The sequence below is a fragment of the Arachis stenosperma genome, chromosome 2, assembly GCF_014773155.1.
Source record: "Arachis stenosperma cultivar V10309 chromosome 2, arast.V10309.gnm1.PFL2, whole genome shotgun sequence".
NCBI classification, from domain to species: Eukaryota; Viridiplantae; Streptophyta; class Magnoliopsida; order Fabales; family Fabaceae; genus Arachis; species Arachis stenosperma.
In genome coordinates, this window is record NC_080378.1 from 31,037,939 (window position 1) to 31,058,760 (window position 20,822).

At 36.9% G+C, this 20,822-nt stretch overlaps 1 non-coding gene across 1 annotated transcript; it reads left to right on the forward strand.

Moving 5' to 3' along the window:
• Positions 1-18,863: 18,863 nt before the first annotated feature.
• Positions 18,864-18,970, forward strand: LOC130964986 (small nucleolar RNA R71). The gene has a single exon (XR_009081047.1). It is a non-coding gene; the product is annotated as a small nucleolar RNA R71 (small nucleolar RNA).
• The last annotated feature ends 1,852 nt before the right edge of the window (positions 18,971-20,822 follow it).

The window sequence follows — 20,822 nt, forward strand, 5'->3', positions numbered from 1 at the left end:
TTTTTAATAAAAAAATTATATTTTTATATTTTTTGTTGAGTATTTAATTTGTGACGTCAATAATAATAATAATTAAAGCTTGATATATTTAATTTTAAATATTGTATTGTTATTTTCTATGCTAATAATGAAAATTTTTTATTTTTAGATTTTAATTGTTCATGTTAATAATGAATTAAATTATATTTAGAAATTAAAATATTATTATCTGGTATGCTTTATTTTTTTATATTAAATATGTTATTGTTATTAAAGTTAAATTATATTCACGAATTAGAAAGGAAAAATAATTTTGGTTGGTATTTTGTAATTTGATAATTTTAATCTTTTAATTTTTATAAAAAAATTAAAGAACTCAGTAAATACAAAGTAATTAAAGAATCATTAAAAGTTTAAAGGAATAGTAAATTTGTGAGAAAATAAAACTAATATATATATATATATATATATATATATATTGAATTTAAAAATAAGAATAATTTATATTAATAAATTAATTGAAAACTAAAATTACACAGAATTTTTGAATAGAAATTGGTTTTATACATATTCTAAATAAATCTATATAAATGGAATCAGGCAAACTCAATTTTTAGGTATTTATATATAAATCGAATTTTGATTTATTATGTACATGATATACATAGTAAATTGAATACATACATAATAAATAAGTATGAATTAAAATAAAAAATTTATTATAATTAATTTTTTCTTTTAATTCATACATTAAAAATTTTTAATGTATTTATTAAAATAAAATTTGTATTTAAGGTTTATAATAATAATTTATAGTTGTTTCAATATAAAAAAATGAAAATAGTAAAATATAAAGATTATTATTTATATTACAAATTCAAAAAATATATATTTAGAATCAAATTTTTGTATAGACATTTGTTGAGTTAAGAAATTAATTAACATGTTTGATGATGACAAATATTATTTTATTGGGCTAACTACCTAATTAGATTTAATCATTTTTTATTAAGTGATGCAGGTGGTGCACGAAACTGGCTCCGTACGTTTTGCACAGATAAACCGGCAAGTATAACGGGTCGTCCAAGTAATACCTCAGGTGAGTGAGGGTCGATCCTACGGAGATTGTTGGTTTGAGCAAGGAGTGATTACCTTGCAGATCTTAGTTAGGCGGAAAGAAATTATAGTTTGTCACGGAAAACTCATAAAACAGAATAAATAAATAAATAAAACGTTACTAGATAGGTGGAAAATAAATGGTATGAGAACGGCTGAGGCTTGGGAGATACTTTGTCTTTCCAGATTAAATTTTTTTACTGTCCACTTCAATAACTTTTTTATTCCTTCAATGGCAGTCATAAGTGATTAACTCATGTCCTCTCATCAAGTTAACCTCCTCCACTGCAGCAATCCACCAAGTTGCAAGTGACTCATGTCCTCTCATCAAGCCATTGCTAGGTTTCTTACTATAACAGAAGATGAAGCTCTAAGCAATCCACTCCCCTTCATGATCCTACTCAAGGTGCCACAGATAAGACAAATCTTCTGGATTAGGGAACGCTGCTTCTCAGACTTTAGCCTTAGCGCCACAGAGACCTCACTTACCCACAGTCAACGGGATTTCATGCCACGTATCCAAAGTTGTCTAGGTACTCTATTGGAATCCGCAATACAATCTCTAGCTTTGGTTCAACGCTATCCAGGTCAAGACTCGCACGGAACCTATGTAGAACAAGGGTGATTGTCACGGGTCACCCTCAATTCATAAGATGAAGAACGAGAATGCATAAGAGAATAGAATCAGATATATTGAACTAGAACAGTAATATTATTGATCCATGAAACTCAGCAGAGCTCCTAACCTTAACCTTAGGAGGTTAGTGACTCATGCTTACAGAAAAGTACAATGGAAAACGTGAAAGTGGGCAAGAGTCCCCTAACAAAGGTGAACTCTTGTCTATATATACTAATGTGCTAACTAAGAATTACAGAAATAAGATAAACTAGTCTTGTAGTGCGAAAATTTACTTCTGGGGCCTACTTGGTGAGTATTTGGGCTGAGCTTGAGTGTCTTCCACGAGCTAGGACTACTTAGGGGCGTTGAACACCAGCTTGGGACTCCCTTTTGGGCGTTGGGACGCCAGCTACTCCCCTTTGGGCACTGGACACCAAGAATGGGGCTGGTGGCTAGCGTTGAACGCTAGTTTTGGGCCTTCATTTCCAAAGCAAAGTATGAATTATTATATATTTCTGGAAATTCCTGGATGTTAGCTTTTCATAGCCGTTGAGAGCGCACCATTTGTAGTTCTGTAGCTCCAGAAAAGCTCCTTCAAGTGCACGGAGGTCAGATCCTAACAACATCTGCAGTTCTTTCTCTGTCTCTGAATCAAACTTCTACTCAAAGTCCTCAATTTCAGCCAGAAAATATCTGAAATCACCATAAAATACATAAATTCAAAGTAGAATAAAAAATGTGAATTTTGGACTAAAACCTATGAAAATACAATAAAACCTAGACAAAACATAATGAAAACTATATGAAAATGATGCCAAAAAGCGTATAAAATATCTACCCTCAGAACACCAAACTTAAACTGTTACTTGTCCCTAAGCAACCAAAAGCAAAATAGGATAAAAAGAAGAGAATGATACAATAAATCTTAGAGTTCTCAATAAAGCTCATATTCAATTAGATGAGCGGGACTAGTAGCTTTTTGCTTCTGAATAGTTTTGGCATCTCACTTTCCATTGAAGCTCATAATAGTTGGCATCTTTAGGAACTTAGAATCCAGATCATACTATTGATTCTCTTAGTTAAGTTCTTTTTTATTCTTGAACACAGCTTCTTTAGAGTCTTGGTTGTGACCCTAAGCGCTTTATTTTCCAGTATTGCCACAAACACTTAACTGCGTGAACCCTTTCAGATTGTGATTCAGCTTTACTGGAATCCCCAAAAAGTGGTGTGCAGAGTTCTTAAGCACACTCTTTGCTTTGGATCACGACTTTAACTACTCAGTCTCAAGCTTTTCACTTGACACCTTCACACCACAAGCATATAGTTAGGGAAGCAGCTCATTTGAACTGTTTAGGCTAAGAATTTGTTTCTTTTTGGCCCTTTTAACCATTGATGCTCAAAACCTTGGATCCTTGCTCTTGCCTTTTGGTTTAAAGAGCTATTGGCTTTTTCTGCTTTTTATTTATTTTTCTGCTTGCTTTTTTTTCGCATATTTTTTTCTTTTATTGCTTTTTGCTGCTTTTTCTTACTTCAAGAATCAATTTTTGGATTTTTTTAGATCACCAATAATACTTCACTTTTATCCTCATTCTTTCAAGAGCTAACATTCTTAACTCCAACATCAAATATGCATTGTTTATTCATACATTCAGAAAACAAAAGCAATGCCACCACATCACATAATTGAATTATTCCTAATATAAAACTCGAAATTTATGCATCTTACTTCTTTTGTTTCAATTAAAATTTTCTTTTAAGCAAGGTGAGAGATGCATGGAATAATTCATAGCCTTAAGACATAAAATAAAGATGATCATGCACTAGAAACAGACAATAAAAAAATATATGAAAAATAGAAAAAAGAACATAGGCAACAGGGAATTAAGGGAACGAATCCACCTTAGTGATGGAGGCTACTACTCTTTCTGGAGGATCCAATGGAGTGCTTGATCTCTTCTATGTCACGCCCCTGCCTCTGTTGTTCTTCCCTCATGGTTCTTTGTCCTTCCCTCATGGCCCTTTGATCTTCTCTTATGTCATGGAGGATGGTGGAATGCTCGTGATGTCCCATCCTTAGTTGATCCATGCTGGAGCTTAATTCTCCTAGATAAGTGTGCAATTGTTCCCAATAGCCTTGGGAAGAAAAATGCATTCCTTGAGGCATCTCATGAATTTCTTGTTGAGGCAGCTCCACATGCTCTTGCTGTGGTCCATGTGCTGGCTTTCTAGTTTGCTCCATCCTTCTTTTAGTGATGGGCTTGTCCTCCTCAACGGAGATGTCTCCTTCTATGACAATTCCAGCTGAATTGCGTATATGAAAAATAAGGTGGGGAAAAGCCAACCTTGCTAAGGTGGAAGGCTTTTCAGCTTTCTTGTACAACTCTTGAGGTATTACCTCATGTACCTCTACCTCACTCCCAATCATGATGCAATGAATTATGATGGCTCTATCAATGGTCACTTCTGACCGATTGCTAGTAGGAATGATAGAGCGTTGGATGAATTTCAACCATCCTTTAGCTACGGGCTTAAGGTCAAGCCTTCTTAGTTGGATAGGCTTGCCTTGAGTATCCATCTTCCACTGAGCTCATTCCACACAAATGTCTGAAAGGACTTGGTCCAGCCTTTAATCAAAATTGACTCTCCTAGTGTAAGGATGTGAGTCTCCTTGCATCATTGACAAATGGAGCGCCAACCTTATACTTTCCGGGCTGAAATCCAAGGGTCGCCCTCGGACCATGGTCCTCCAATTTTTGGAATTTGGGTTCACACTAGTGTCATGATTTTTAGTGACCCATGCATTAGCATAGAACTCTTGCACCATCAAGATCCCAACTTCCGGGATAGGATTGGTTAGGACTTCCCAACCTCTCCTTCGGATTTCTCTCCGGATCTCTGGGTACTCATTCTTTTTTAGCTTAAAGGGGACTTCAGGAATCACCCTCTTCTTTGCCACTACTTCATAGAAGTGGTCTTGATGAGCTTTGGTGATGAATATCTCCATCTCCTAAGATTTGGAGGTGGAAGCAACTGCTTTCCCTTTTCTCTTTCTAGAGGACTCTCCGACTTTGGGTGCCATAAGTGTGAATGGAAAGCAAAAAGTAAGGTTTTTCCAACACCAAACTTAAAAACTTTGCTTGTCCTCGAGCAAAATATGAAGAAAAGAGTAGAAGGAGAAGAGAATAGAGGAGATGGAGGGAGAGAGGAGAATTCGGCCAAGTGGGGCTTTAGTGTATGAATGGTGTGTGCATGAAGGGTAGGAAGAAGGGGTATTTATAGGAGTGGGATAGGTTGGGTTCGAATGAATGGGTGGGAATTGGGTGGAAAATTTTGAATTTGAAGTAGGTGGGGGTTGGTGGTAGTTATGATGGTTTTGGGAAGTGATATGGATGTGATTGGGTTGGGGTTTATAGGGAAGAGTGTGTGGGGAAGAGTGAAAGTAAGAGAGAGAAGAAGGTGGGGTAGGTGGAGATTCTATGGGACCCACTAATCTTGAGAGGCTAGGGAATTCGAGTTCCCTGCCCCCTTGTGGGCATTGAATGCCCAGCTCCTGCTCCTGGCTGGCGTTCAACACCAGCTTAATGCTTCTCATGGGCGTTGAAGCCCATTGGGGTGCTCTTCCCTGGCGTTCAACGCCAGGTCTGCCTCTTTTAGGGCGTTGAACGCCCAGTCTCTGCCTCTTGGCTGGCATTCAACGCCAGCAAGGTCTCTGATCTAGGGTATTCTGTTTCCAGCTCTGACTGTTTCTGTTTCTATTCTAACTACTGCACATGATTACAAACTTAAACAAATATGAAAATTAATTTGACATGACTAAAATAAACTTAATAAAAAATAGAAATAACTTTAATTATGGTTGGATTGCCTCCCAACAAGCGCTTCTTTAACGTCACTAGTTTGATGGTTAGCTCCTTGCAGAGATGAATAGGGGCTCAGAATTTTGCCCCTTACAGTGAACTTCTTGCCTGTACTCTCATGGATAAGTTTCACATATTACAGAGACAGGATCCTATTCATAGTGTATGAAATGGCTAGATTGTCAGTGAAGATAACACTCATGCCAGGTGAAAGGCCTTCAGTGGAGATTTTCTTATCCTTCCAGCCTTTGGACACTTTCTTACTGCCATTCCTCTCAAAGCTTGATGATGGTTACCCCACACCAAACTTAGAATTAGTGTCCGGGGGATCTGTTAGGATATATACTGAGAGGAGTGGTTGAAGCACTCCATGTTTATGAATGGTTCTTCCTTTAATTGATGCAGAATGAGGTTTTATGAACCTTGAACACAATATAGTCTTCATCTAATTGTAGGACTAGTTCTTCCCTGTCTACATCAATCATAGCCTTGGCTGTAGCTAGGAAGGGTCTTCCAAGGATGATGGATTGATCCTCTTCCTCTCTAGTATCTAGGATTATGAAGTCAGCAGGGATGTAAAGGTCTTCAACCTTCACCAAGACATCCTCTACCAGTCCATAAACCTTTTTCATGGACTTGTCTGCCATCTCTAGTGAGATTCTTGCAGCTTGTACCTCAAAGATTCCCAGCCTCTCCATTACAGAGAGAGACATGAGGTTTATACTTGACCCTAGGTCACACAGAGCCTTATCAAAGGTCATGGTACCTATGGTGCAAGGAATTAAGAAGCGTCCGGGATCTGGCTTCTTCTGAGTTAACTTCTGCTGAACCAAAGCATTGAGTTCCTTGGTGAGCACTGGAGGTTCTTCCTCTAAGGTCTCTGTGCCAAACAACTTGGCATTCAGCTTTATTAGAATTTCTAGGTACCGAGCAACTTGCTCCTCCCTAGTTTTCTCTTCCTCATCAGAGGAAGAGTACTCTTTTCAGATTCTATGATTCTTAACCAAGCATTCAAGGAAACTTTAATGGGCTCCTCATGAACCTTGGGTTCTATTAGTTATTTAATAGAGAAGTTCTCACTAGGCTTAGGGTCGCCAACTACCCCTATTTTGGCGTTCAACACCAGGACTTGTGTCTCTTTGGGCATTGAACGCCCAACTTGAATACCTTCATTGGTGTTCAACGTCAGCTTTTGTGCTGCCTTGGGCGTTGAACGCCTAGTAAGGACCTTCTTACTAGCGTTCAACGCCAGTGATGGTGGCTTTTTGGGCGTTGAACGGCCAGTAAGGTCTTCCTTACTAGCGTTCAACGCCAGTAATTGTGCCTCCTTGGGCGTTGAACGCCCAGTAAGGATTTCCATACTGGCGTTCAACGCCAGATTATCCCCTTCAAATTTGGCCTCCACCTCTACAGTGATGGCCTTGCACTCTTCTCTTGGGTTTACTTCAGTGTTACTAGGAAGAGTGTTAGGAAGGGTCTCAGGGATTCTCTTACTTAGCTGACCAACTTGTACCTCCAGATTTTTGTGGAGGACATAGTTTTTGTTATGAAACTGTGAGTGGTCTTAGAGAGTTCGGAGACTATGGTTGCTAAGTCAAAAAGGCTCTGCTTAGAAGTCTCCATGTTTTGCTGAGAAAAAGGGAATGGTGGTCTGTTGTTGAACCTATTCTAGGTTCTTCCACCTTGATTATTGTTAAAGCCTTGTTGAGGCTTTTGTTGATCCTTCCATGAGAGGTTAGGATGATTCCTCCATGAGGAGTTGTAGGTGTTTTCATAGGGTTCTCCTATGTAATTCACCTCTTCCATCATGGGTTGATCTGGATCATAGGCATCTCCTTCATAGGAAATGTCTTAAGTGTTGCTAGTTGCAGTTTGCACTCCAGTCTAATGCTGAGAGATCATATTGACCTGTTGGGTCAAGATCTTGTTCTGAGCCAATATAGCATTCAGAGTGTCAACCTCCAAGACTCCTTTCTTCTGAGCTACCACATTCTTCATAGGGTTTCTTTCAGAAGTGTACATGAACTGGTTGTTTATAACCATTTCAATGAGTTCCTGTGCCTCTTCAGGTGGTTGGATATCTCAGATAGACCATCATAGAAAATGCCTAGCATAGACCATTCTGAGAGCATGTCAGGAGGACACCTCCTGATCAGTTGCTTGTATCATTCCCAAGCTTCATAGAGGGATTCACCCTCTTTTTGTCTGAAGGTTTGAACTTCCACCCTGAGCTTGCTCATCTTTTGAGGTGGAAAGAACTTGGCCAAGAAAGTATTGACCAACTTTTTCCAAGAGTCCAGGCTTTCTGTGGGTTGAGAATCCAACCACATCCTAACTCTATCTCTAATAGAAAAAGGGAAAAGCATAAGTTTATAGACCTCAGGATCCACTCCATTGGTCTTAACAGTATCACATATTTATAAAAATTCAGATAAGAACTGATGTGGATCTTTCAGTGGAAGTCTATGAAATTTACAATTCTGTTGCATTAGAGAGACTAACTGAGGCTTTAGCTCAAAGTTATTTTCTCTAATGGTAGGTATGGAGATACTTCTTCCATAGAAGTCAGAAGTGGGTGCAGTGAAGTCACTAAGAACCTTCCTTGCATCTCCTCCATTGTTCTGTTCAACTGCCATGCTTGTATTTTCTGTTTCTTGTTCAAAAAGTTCTGTGAGATCTCTTCCGAAGAATTATGCTTTATCTTATTGTAAATGCCTCCTAAAGGTCCTCTCAGGTTCAGGATCAAGATTAAAGAGAGGTTCTTTATCTCTGTTCCTGCTCATAAACAAGAAAGAAGAAGAATGAGAGCTCTATGTCAAAGGATAGAAAACTCCTTGTGAGATGTGAAGAAGAAAGAAGAATGAGGGTGATAAACCCCAATTTTGTGGTTTATCTTATGCTTAATTTGGGAGATTTTATCACATTTTCCCACATTTATTCAATGAAATAGTATGGTTCTGTAATTCTCCCTTAATTTGTGCTTAGGTGTAAAAACATGCTTTTTAGTCCTTTAATTTTGTGATTTTAATTCACTTTTGATTCCACTAGATGCCTTGATGCGTTTTTTAAGTGAGTTCAGGTAAAAAATGCTAGGAATGGATCAAAGGAGTGAAGAGAAAAGCATGCAAAGTGGAGAACTCATGAAAAATCAAGGATTTGGAGTATATTCACCGACGCGCACGCGCAACATACGCGCACGCATGGAAGATGACGTCGCATGGCGACGCATACGCGTACGCGTGGATAGCAAATTGTCATGCGACGCGTACGCGTGACCCACGCATACGCGTCGATGTCGCACATGACCTCATTAAAGTGAAAATGCTGGGGGGCAATTTTTGAGCTGTCCAGGCCCAAATCCAACTCGTTTCTGAGAGTATTTCATGCAAAATTCAATCTTGGGCAAAGGGGGAGCACTTAGTTGTAGAATTGGCATCATGTAGTTTGGTTTCTAGAGAGAGAAGCTCCCTCTTCTCTCTAGAATTAGGGTTCTTAGGGTGATTGCATCTGGATCTAGGCTGAATTTCATGTTTTCATCTTGTTTCCTCTACAATTTCTTGTTCTACTCCTTTAATTCTTCTTAATTCTCTTGTTAATTTTACTTTTATCCCTCTTTTATGTTTATGAATGCTCATGTTAGATTTGGTTACATTTAATGCAATTTGATGGTTGATGTTCTTTTATTGTTGATTTGGGTTGTGAATTTTACTTTCCTTGCAGGTGGTAGTTGGTAGATTTTATCTTTCCTTGCAATTTACTCTGTTTTCCTTTTATGCCTTCCAAGTGTTTGACAAAATGCTTGGTTGGATGTTAGAGTAGATCTTGAGCATTCTTGGCTTGGAAAGAGGTACTAGGCAATCTTGAGTCATGAAAACCCAACCTATGTTTGTGATCTAGAATTGTTAGCTAATATTGTTTCCATTGACACTAGTCTTTTGCTAATTCAATTAGTAAGTTGATTAGGACTTTTGGATTGAGATTAGCTAGTTTTATTAGACTTTCTTCGAGTATGAGGATAATATGATACCTTCCTCCATCGTCAGGGATGACGTAATAAGATAAATTCTTGTTTATTATTGTGATATGATTGATTAGTCTTGTTTGACGTACTCCCTATGTGAAGACAACATGACACCTTCTTCCATTTGCTGGAGTTGACTAAATAAAATGAATTAATCATTGTATGACTAGGATAGAAAGTCTATGTTCTCAACCTTTGCCATGAATGTCTCTCTTTATTAATTGCTTTCTCTAATTGCTTGCTTGATTTACCTTTCTTGCCCATTTAATTTCTTGCCTCTTTTATAAATCGAACCCCTTGCATCTTCATAGCCAATCATTGAGCACTTCATTGCAATTCATTGTGAGACGACCCGAGGTTTAAATACTTCGGTTAATTTTCATTGGGGTTTGTACTTGTGACAAAACCAAATTTTTGATTAGGATGATTGTTTGTTGGTGTAGAACTATACTTGCAACGAGAATTTATTTGTGAAATTCTATACCGACACGAAAATTTTCTTTCATCAGAGGGTAGAAGAATGAGATGAAGAATTCGAATAAAAGGATAGAAGAATTCAAAAATTTAAAAGTAGAAAGAGAAACTAGAATTAAAATATTTTTATTTTTATTTTATTATTTATTAATTGAATTAAAAAGATTTGAAAACTTGAATGTGATTTTTGAAAAAAAGAGAGAGAAAGAGAAGACAAGTTTTCGAAAAAGAAGAGAGAGAAAGAGAAGACAAGTTTTCGAAAAAAAGAAGAGAGAAGAATTAGTTAGGAAATTTTGAAAAAGAAGAAAGAGAAAATAAGTAATTAATTAAGAAAGATTTGAAATTAAGATAAGATAGAAGATTTGAAAAAGATTTAATTTTGAAATTCAAAATTAGAAAAGATAAGATAAGAATTTGAAAAGATTTGAAAAAGATTTGATTTTGAATTTTAAAATTGAAATAAGATAAGATAAAGATTTGAAAATAATTTTGAAAAGATAAGATATGGTGAAGATTTGAAAAAGATTTAAAAAGATAAGATTTGAAAATTGATTTTTGAAAAAGATTTAATTTTGAAATTTAAATTTTTAAATTTTAAATTTTGAAGTTGAGTTTTAAAAATTGAATTTGAAATAAAATAAGATAGGATTTTTGAAATTTAAAGAAAGATAAAAAGATAAGATAAAGATTTGAAATTTGAAATTTGAAATTTGAAACTAAGATAAGATAATGATTTGAAATTAGAATTTGAAATTTTTTTGGAATTTTCAAAAATTTAATTAAAGATAAAAAGATATTTTTAATTTTTTGAATTAATGAAGAAAGAGAAAAACAAACAAAAGACAGAGAAAAGAAACAAGAACAACTTGAATACTAAGAAAAAACACTAAAAACAATTCGAAAATTTTAAAGAAAAGATAAACACACAAGGGACACCAAACTTAAGAATTGACACTACACTCACACAAAAGACGCTATTTTTAAATTTTTTTTTGAAAAGGAAGTAAGAAAGTTCAAAACTTTAACAAGACCAAGAAAAAAAGACTCAAAGAAAAGATAAAGATCAATAAAGAAAAGAAAAGGTTTTGAATTTTTTTTTTGAAAAGAAAACAAAAGACTCAAAACAAACGTATAAAGTACCTAATTTAAGCAACAAGATAATCCGGCTGTTTGTCAAATCCAAATAATCACCAGCAACGGCACCAAAAACTTAGTGCACAAAACTGGCTCCGCACGTTTTGCATAGATAGACTGGCAAGTATACCGGGTCGTCCAAGTAATACCTCAGGTGAGTGAGAGTCGATCCCACAGAGATTGTTGGTTTGAGCAAGCAGTGGTTACCTTGCAGATCTTAGTTAGGCGGATAGAAATTATAGTTTGTCACAGAAACTCATAAAACAGAATAAATAAATAAAATGTTACTAGATAGGTGAAAAATTGATGGTATGAGAACGGTTGAGGCTTCGGAGATACTTTGTCTTTCAGGATTAACTTTTCTTACTGTCCACTTTAATAACTTTTTGATTCCATCAATGACAGCCGTAAGTGATTAACTCATGTCCTCTCATCAAGTTAACCTCCTCCACTACAGCAATCCACCATGTTGTAAGTGACTCATGTCCTCTCTTCAAGCCACAGCTAGGTTTCTCACTGTAACAGAAGATGAAGCTCTAAGCAATCCACTCCCCTTCATGATCCTACTTAAGATGCCACAGAGAAGGCAGAGCTTTCGGATCAGTGAACGCTACTTTTCAGACTCTAGCCTTAGCGCCATAGAGACCTCACTTACCCATGGTCAACGGGATTTCATGTCACACATCCAAAGTTGTCCAGGTACTCTATTGTAATCTGTAATGCAATCTCTAGCTTTGGTTCAATGATATCCGGGTCAGGACTCGCACGGAACCCATGTAGAACAATGGTGATTATCACGGGTCACCCTCAATTCATAAGATGAAGAACGAGAATGCATAAGAGAATAAAATCAGACATATTGAACTAGAACAGTAATATTATTGATCCATGAAACTCAATAGAGCTCCTAACCTTAACCTTACGAGGTTAGTGACTTATGCTTACAGAAAAGTACAATGGAAAACGTGAAAGTGGGCAAGAGTCTCCTAACAAGGGTGAACTCTTGTTTATATATACTAATCTACTAACTAAGAATTACAGAAATAAGATAAATTAGTCTTGTAGTGCGAAAATTCACTTTTGGTGCCCACTTGGTGACTGTTTAGGCTGAGTTTGAGTGTCTCTCATGAGCTAGGACTACTTAGGGGAGTTAAACGCCAGCTCGGGACTCCCTTTTGAGCATTGGGATGCCAGCTACTCCCCTTTGGGCACTGGATGCCAGGAATGGGGGCTGGTGGCTGGCGTTGAACATCAGTTTGGGCCTTCATTTCCAAAGCAAAGTATGAACTATTATATATTTCTGGAAATCCTTGGATGTTAGCTTTCCATAGCCGTTGAGAGCGTGCCATTTGGACTTTTGTAGCTCCAGAAAAGCTCCTTCGAGTGCACAGAGGTCAGATCTTGACAACATCTGCAGTCCTTTCTCTATCTCTGAATCAGACTTCTACTCAAGCTCCTCAATTTCAGCAAAGAAATACTTGAAATCACCATAAAACATAAAAATTCAAAGTAGAATCTAAAAATGTGAATTTTGCACTAAAACCAATGAATTTATAATAAAACCTAGACAAAACATAATGAAAACTATATGAAAATGATGCTAAAAAGTGTATAAAATATCCGCTCATTAGCAGGCTACTATGTAAATAAACACAGCAGCAGCCCAACATGGAACAAACTGAATCTGTGATTATGGGCAACCTTTTCAAACAAAACCCAAATAAAATAACAAAGAAATCAAACGGGCCAAATGAATCAAAGCCAACCCAAACCCGAATTGATCTTACTCAAGCTTATCTCTCTAAGTTGTTGCCTCCAAAGTAACGTTCACTTTTTTATTTCGGTCAAAACTCAGAGAAGAGAGAGAGAGAGAGAGCTTCACTCCTAAGTCATTCACCATAGAAGAAAGAAAGAGAAGGGTTAAGCAAAAAGGAGTTGAGGTCTAATCACCCAAATCAAATCATATTGAGCTAAGTCAGAGGATAAAGGTGATTCATTTTCTTTTGCATGCATCTTACTTTTTTCCCTCTGGTGCGCGTAAATTGTGATCATCAATAATGGCGCCAATAGACTTGGAGCTCTCAAACGTGAATCACACTTTGTCACAACTTCGCACAACTAACCAGCAAGTGCACTGGGTCGTCCAAGTAATACCTTACGTGAGTAAGGGTCGATCCCACAGAGATTGTTGGTATGGTCATCTTGTAAATCTCAGTTAGGCGAATTCAAATGGTTGTAATGGTTTTCGAATATAAAGGTAAATAAAGCATAAAATAAAGATAGAGATACTTATGTAGATCATTAGTGGGAATTTCAGATAAGCGCATGAAGATGCTGTGTTCCTTCTGAATCTCTGCTTTCCTACGGCTTTCATCTAATCATTCTTACTCCTTTCTATGGCAAGCTATATGTAGGGCATCACCATTGTCAATGGCTACTTCCCATCCTCTCAGTGAAAATGGCCCAAATGCTCTTGTCACAGCACGGCTAATCATCTGTCAGTTCTCGATCATGTCGGAATAGAATCCATTGATTCTTTTACGTCTGTCACTACGCCCAACAATCGCGAGTTTGAAACTCGTCACAGTCATTCAATCCCTGAATCCTACTCAGAATACCACAGACAAGGTTTAGACTTTTCAGATTCTCAAGAATGGCCGCCAATAATTCTAGCTTATACCACGAAGATTCTGATTAAGGAACCCAAGATATACACACTTGATCTAAGGTAGAACGGAAGTGGTTGTCAGTCACGCGTTCATAAGGACAGATGATGATGAGTGTCAGGATCATCACATCCATCAGGTTGAAGTGCAGCGAATATCTTAGAATAAGAATAAGCTTGAATTGAATAGAAGAACGTAGTAATTGCATTAATTCTCGAGGTACAGCAAAGCTCCACACCTTAATCTATGGTGTGTAGAAACCCCACCGTTGAAAATACATAAGAACAAGGTCTAGGCATGGCCGAATGGCCAGCCTCCCCAAATGACATATGAATTCAAAAATAGGGAAAAAGACTGAATGGTCAAAAGACGCCTAGTACAATAGTAAAAAGTTCTATTTATACTAAACTAGCTACTAGGGTTTACAGAAATAAGTCTACGTGCAGAAATCCACTTCCAGGACCCACTTTGGTGTATGCTTGGGCTGAGCTTGAGATTTACACGTGGAGAGGCTTCTTTTGGAGTTAAACGCCAAGTTGTAACGTGTTTTTGGCGTTTAACTCTGGTTTGTGACGTGTTTCTAGCGTTTTACTCCAGAATGCAGCATGGAACTGGCGTTGAACGCTAGTTTGCATCGTCTAAACTTGAACAAAGTATGGACTATTATATATTACTAAAAAGCCTTGGATGTCTACTTTCCAACGCAGTTGAGAGCGCGCCATTTGGAGAAAATTCATTTCGAGTGCAGGGAGGTCAGAATCCAACAGCATCAGCAGTCCTTTTTCAGGCTGATCAGATTTTTGCTCAGTTCCCTCAATTTCAGACAGAAAATACCTGAAATCACAGAAAAACACACAAACTCATAGTATAGTCCAGAAATGTAAATTTTGCATAAAAACTAATAAAAACATCCTTAAAAGTAACTAGATCTTACTAAAAACTACCTAAAAATAATGCCAAAAAGTGTATAAATTATCCGCTCATCACAACACCAAACTTAAATTGTTACTTGTCCCCAAGCAACTGAAAATCACATAGGATAAAAAGAAGAGAATATACTATAAATCTCAAAATATCAATGAATATTAGTTCTAATTAGATGAGTGGGACTTGTAGCTTTTTGCTTCTGAACAGTTTTGGCATCTCACTTTATCCTTTGAAGTTTAGAATGATTGGCATCTATAGGAACTCAGAGTTCAGATAGTGTTATTGATTCTCCTAGTTAAGTATGTTGATTCTTGAACACAGCTACTTTATGAGTCTTGGCCGTGGCCCTAAGCACTTTATTTTCCAGTATTACCACCGGATACATAAATGCCACAGACACATGATTGGGTGAACCTTTTCAGATTATGACTCAGCTTTGCTAAAGTCCCCAGTTAGAGGTGTCCAGAGCTCTTGAGCACACTCTTTTTGCTTTGGATCACGACTTTAACCACTCAGTCTCAAGCTTTTCACTTGGACCTGCATGCCACAAGCACATGGTTAGGGACAGCTTGATTTAGCCGTTTAGGCCTGGATGTATTTCCTTGGGCCCTCCTATCCATTGATGCTCAAAGCCTTGGATCTTTTTTACCCTTGTCTTTTGGCTTTAAGGGCTATTGGCTTTTTCTGCTTGCTTTTTTTCGCAAGCTTTGTTCTTCACTGCTTTTTCTTGCTTCAAGAATCAATTTTATGATTTTTCAGATTATCAATAACATTTTTCTTGTTCATCATTCTTTCAAGAGCCAACAATTTTTAACATTCATAAACAACAAGATAAAAAATATGCACTGTTCAAGCATTCATTCAGAAAACAAAAACTATTGTCACCACATCAATATAATTAAACTAATTTCAAGGATAAATTCGAAACTCATGTACTTCTTGTTCTTTTGTATTAAAAATATTTTTCATTTAAGAAAGGTGAAGAATTTATGGAATTATTCATAGCCTTAAGACATAGTTACTAAATACTAATGATCATGTAGTAAAGACACAAACATAGACAAACATGAAGCTTAAAAACTGAAAAATAGAGAAATAAGAACAAGAAAGTTAAGGAATGAGTCCACCTTATTGAGGGTGGTGCCTTCTTCTTGAAGGACCAATGGTGTCCTTGAGCTCCTCTATGTCTCTTCCTTGCCTCTGTTGCTTGATCCCTAGTGATTTTAGTGCTCCTATCCTTAGTTGCTCCCAATAATTATGTGGAGGAAAATGTATCCCCTGAGGTATCTCAGGGATTTCTTGATGAAGGAATTCCTCATGCTCTTGTTGAGGTCCATGAGTGGGCTCTCTTGATGTGCAGCCAAATGCTCTACTACTGAGCTATGGACCCTTGAGATAAATCTCTCCATCTCCCATGACTCAGAGGTGGAAGCAATTGTCTTCCCTTTTCTCTTTCTTGAGGTTTCTCTAGCCTTAGGTGCCATCAATGGTTATGAAAAAACAAAAAAACTATGCTTTTACCACACCAAACTTAGAATGTTTCTCATCCTCAAGCAAAAGAAGAAAGAATAGACGAAGAAGAAGAAGATATGGAGGAGAGGGAGAGATGTGTGGGTTTCGGCCAAGGGGGAGAAGAGAGGGTTGTGTTGTGTGAAAATGAAGAAGGATGGAGGGGTTTATATAGTAGAGGGAGAGGGAATGGGGTTCGATTATTTAGAGTGGGAAAGAGATTTTGAATTTGAAGGTAGGTGGGGTTTATGGGGAAGAGTGGATGGATGTGAATGGTGAAGAGGTGATGGGAAAGAGAGATTGAGGTGATTGGTGAATGGTGTTTGGAGAAGAGTGTTATGAAAAGGTGTGAGAGAGAGGGAGAAGGTAGGTGAGGATCCTGTGGGGTCCACAGATCCTGAGGTGATCCTGTGGGGTCCACAGATCCTGAGGTGTCAAGGATTTCTCATTCCTGCACCCTTTAGGCGTGTAAAATGCCCTCTGCATGCAATCTTGGCATTTAATGCCAGACTACAGCATGTTTCTGGCATTAAATGCCACTTCCATACTTGTTTTGGGCGTTCAACGCCAATCTACAGCACGTTTCTGGCGTTCAACGCCAGCTTCATGCTCTGTTCTGGCGTTGAACGCCAGCCAAATGCTCCTTACTGGTGTTTAAACGCCAGCAAGCTCTTTTTCCAGGGTGTGCTGTTTCTTCTGCTATTTTTTATTCTGTTTTTAATTTTTGTGATTGTTTTGTGACTCCACATGATCATAAACCTAATAAAACATAAAAGAACAACAGAAATATAGATAAATAAAAATTGGGTTGCCTCCCAATAAGCGCTTCTTTAATGTCAAAAGCTTGACAGTGAGCTCTTATGGAGCTTCACAGATGTTCAGAGCATTGTTGGGACCTCCCAACACCAAACTTAGAGTTTGAATGTGGGGGTTCAACACCAAACTTAGAGTTTGGTTGTGGCCTCCCAACACCAAACTTAGAGTTTGATTATGGGGGCTTTATTTGACTCTGTATTGAGAGAAGCTTTTCATGCTTCCTCTCCATGGTTGCAGAGGAAGATCCTTAAGGTTTAAACACAAGGTAGTCCCCATTCAATTGAAGGACTAGTTCACCTCTGTCAACATCAATCACAACTTTTGCTGTGGCTAGGAAGGGTCTTCCAAGAATGATGGATTCATTCTCATCCTTCCCAGTGTCTAAGATTATGAAATCAACAGGAATGTAAAGGCCTTTAACCTTTATCAACACGTCCTCTACCAATCCATAAGCTTGTTTTATTGATTTGTCTGCCATCTCTAATGAGATTCTTGCAGCTTGTACCTCAAAGATCCCCAGCTTCTCCATTACAGAGAGTGGCATAAGATTTATACCTGACCCCAAGTCACATAGAGCCTTCTCAAAGGTCATAGTGCCTATGGTACAGGATATTAAGAATTTACCAGGATCTTGTTTCTTTTGAGGTAGAGTTTGCTGAACCCATGTATCTAGTTCACTAATGAGCAAGGGAGGTTCACCTTTCCAAGTCTCATTACCAAACAACTTGGCATTCAGCTTCATGATGGCTCCTAGATATTGAGCAACTTGCTCTTCAGTTACATCTTCATCCTCTTCCGAGGAAGAATAGTTCTCAGAGCTCATGAATGGCAGAAGGAGGTTTAGTGGAATCTCTATGGTCTCTATATGAGTCTCAGATTTCTTTAGGTCCTCAATAGGGAACTCCTTACTGTCTGGGAGACGTCCCATGAGGTCTTCCTCATTGGGATTCACGTCCTCCCCTTCTTCCTTGGATTCGGCCATTTTGATTATATCAATGGCTTTGCACTCTCTTTTTGGATTCTCTTCTGTATTGCTTGGGAGAGTACTAGGAGGAGTTTCAGTGATTTTCTTACTCAGCTGACCCACTTGTGCCTCTAAATTTCTAATAGAGGACCTTGTTTCACTCATGAAACTTAAAGTGGCCTTAGATAGATCAGAGACTATGTTTGCGCAGCTAGAGGAGCTCTACTCAGAATTCTCTATTTGTTGCTGAGAAGATAATGGAAAAGGCTTGCTATTGCTAAGCCTGTTTCTTCCACCATTATTAAAGCCTTGTTGAGGCTTTTGTTGATCCTTCCATGAGAAATTTGGATGGTTTCTCCATGAAGAATTATAGGTGTTCCCATAGGGTTAACCCATGTAATTTACCTCTGTCATTGCAGGGTTCTTAAGATCATAAGCTTCTTCTTCAGAAGATGCCTCTTTAGTACTATTGGATGCATTTTGCCATCCATTCAGACTCTGAGAAATCATGTTGACTTGCTGAGTCAACATTTTGTTCTGAGCCAATATGGCATTCAGAGCATCAATTTCAAGAACTCACTTCCTCTGAGGCGTCCCATTATTCACAGGATTCCTTTCAGAAGTGTACATGAACTGGTTATTTACAACCATGTCAATGAGTGCTTGAGCTTCTGCAGGCGTTTTCTTTAGGTGAATGGATCCACTTGCAGAATGGTCCAGTGACATCTTAGAAAGCTCAGATAGACCATCATAGAATATATCTAAAATGGTCCACTCTGAAAGCATGTCAGAAGGACACTTTTTGGTCAACTGCTTGTATCTTTCCCAAGCTTCATAGAGGGATTCACCATCTTTTTGATTAAAGGTTTGAACATCCACTCTAATCTTACTCAGCTTTTGAGGAGGAAAGAACTTGGCCAAGAAGGCCGTGACCAGCTTATCCCAAGAGTTCAGGCTATCTTTAGGTTGAGAGTGCAACCATACTCTAGCTCTGTCTCTTACAGCAAAAGGAAAAAGCATAAGCCTATAGACCTCGGGATCAACCCCATTGGTCTTAACAGTATCACAGATCTGCAAGAATTCAATCAAGAACTGAAAAGAATCTTCTGATGGAAGTCCATGAAACTTGCAATTCTGTTGCATTAGAGAAACTAATTGAGGCTTTAGCTCAAAATTGTTTGCTCCAATGGCAGGGATTGAGATGCTTCTTCCATGTAATTTGGAATTTGGTGCAGTAAAGTCACCAAGCATCTTCCTTGCATTATTGTTGTTATTATTTTTGGCTGCCATCTCCTTTTTCTGTTCGAAAATTTCAGTTGGGTCCTCTTCAGAGTATTGTGCTTTAGCTGCTCTTAGCTTCCTCTTCAAGGTCCTTTCAGGTTCAGGATCAGCTTAAACAAGAATGCCTTTTTCTTTATTCTTGCTCATATGAAAGAGAAGAAAACAAAGAAAGAAGAGGAATCCTCTATGTCACAGTATAGAGATTCTTTTATGTGAGTAGAAAAAGAGGAGAATAAAAGAAAGAGAATAAAAAATTCGAACATAGAAGAGAGGAGAGGGTTCAAATTTTTGAGATGAAGAGAAGTGTTAGTAAATGAATAAATAAATAGAAAGAGATGAGAGAGAGAAAATTCGAATATTATTTTTGAAAAAAGGTTAGTGATTTTCGAAAATTAAAAGAAGAAATAAAATTAAAATTTGAAACAATTAGTTAATTAAAAGAATTTTGAAAAAGAGTGAGAAATTTTCGAAAATTAGAGAGAGAAAAGTAGTTAGATACTTTTGAAAAAGATAAGAAACAAACAAAAAGTCAATTAGTTAGTTGAAAAAGATTTGAAAATCAATTTTGAAAGGATAAGAAGTTAGAAAAGATTTTTGAAATTGATTTTGAAAAAGATATGATTGAAAAAGATATTTTGGAAAAGATTTGATTTTTTTAAAATTAAAATTGATTACTTGACAAACAAGAAACTAAAAGATATGATTCTAGAATTCAAAGATTGAACCTTTCTTAACAAGAAAGTAACAAACTTCAAATTTTTGAATCAATCACATTAATTATTAGTAAAGTTTTCAAAAATTATGAAATTAAGAAAAAGATTTTGAAAATAAATTTTAAAATTTTCGAAAATATGAAAAAAAAACTAAAAAAGATTTTATTTTTGAAAAAGTTTTGAAAAGATAAGATTTTTAAAATTGAAATCTTGACTTGACTAACAAGAAACAACTTATTTTAAAATTTTTTGACTAAGTCAACCAAAAGATTTCGAAAATTATGAGAAAAATAAGGAAAAGATATTTTTTTTTGAATTTTTAATGAAGAGAGAGAAAAACACAAAAATGACTCACAACATGAAAATTATGAATCAAAACACATGATGCACGCAAGAACACAATGAATGTCAAGATGAACACCAAGAACACTTTGAAGATCAAGATGAACATCAAGACTTATTTTTGAAAGATTTTCAAGAAAAGAAAAAATATGCAAGACACCAAACTTAGAAATCTTCAATGCTTAGACACTATGAATGCAAAAATGCATAAGAAAAACAACAAAAAACACAAAACAAGAAAATATGAAGATCAAACAAGAAGACTTGTCAAGAACAACTTGAAGATCATGAAGAACACATGCATGAATTTTTGAAAAATACAAAAATTTTTAAAACATACAATTGACACTAAACTTAAAAATTGACACTAGACTCAAACAAGAAACACAGAAATATTTTTTATT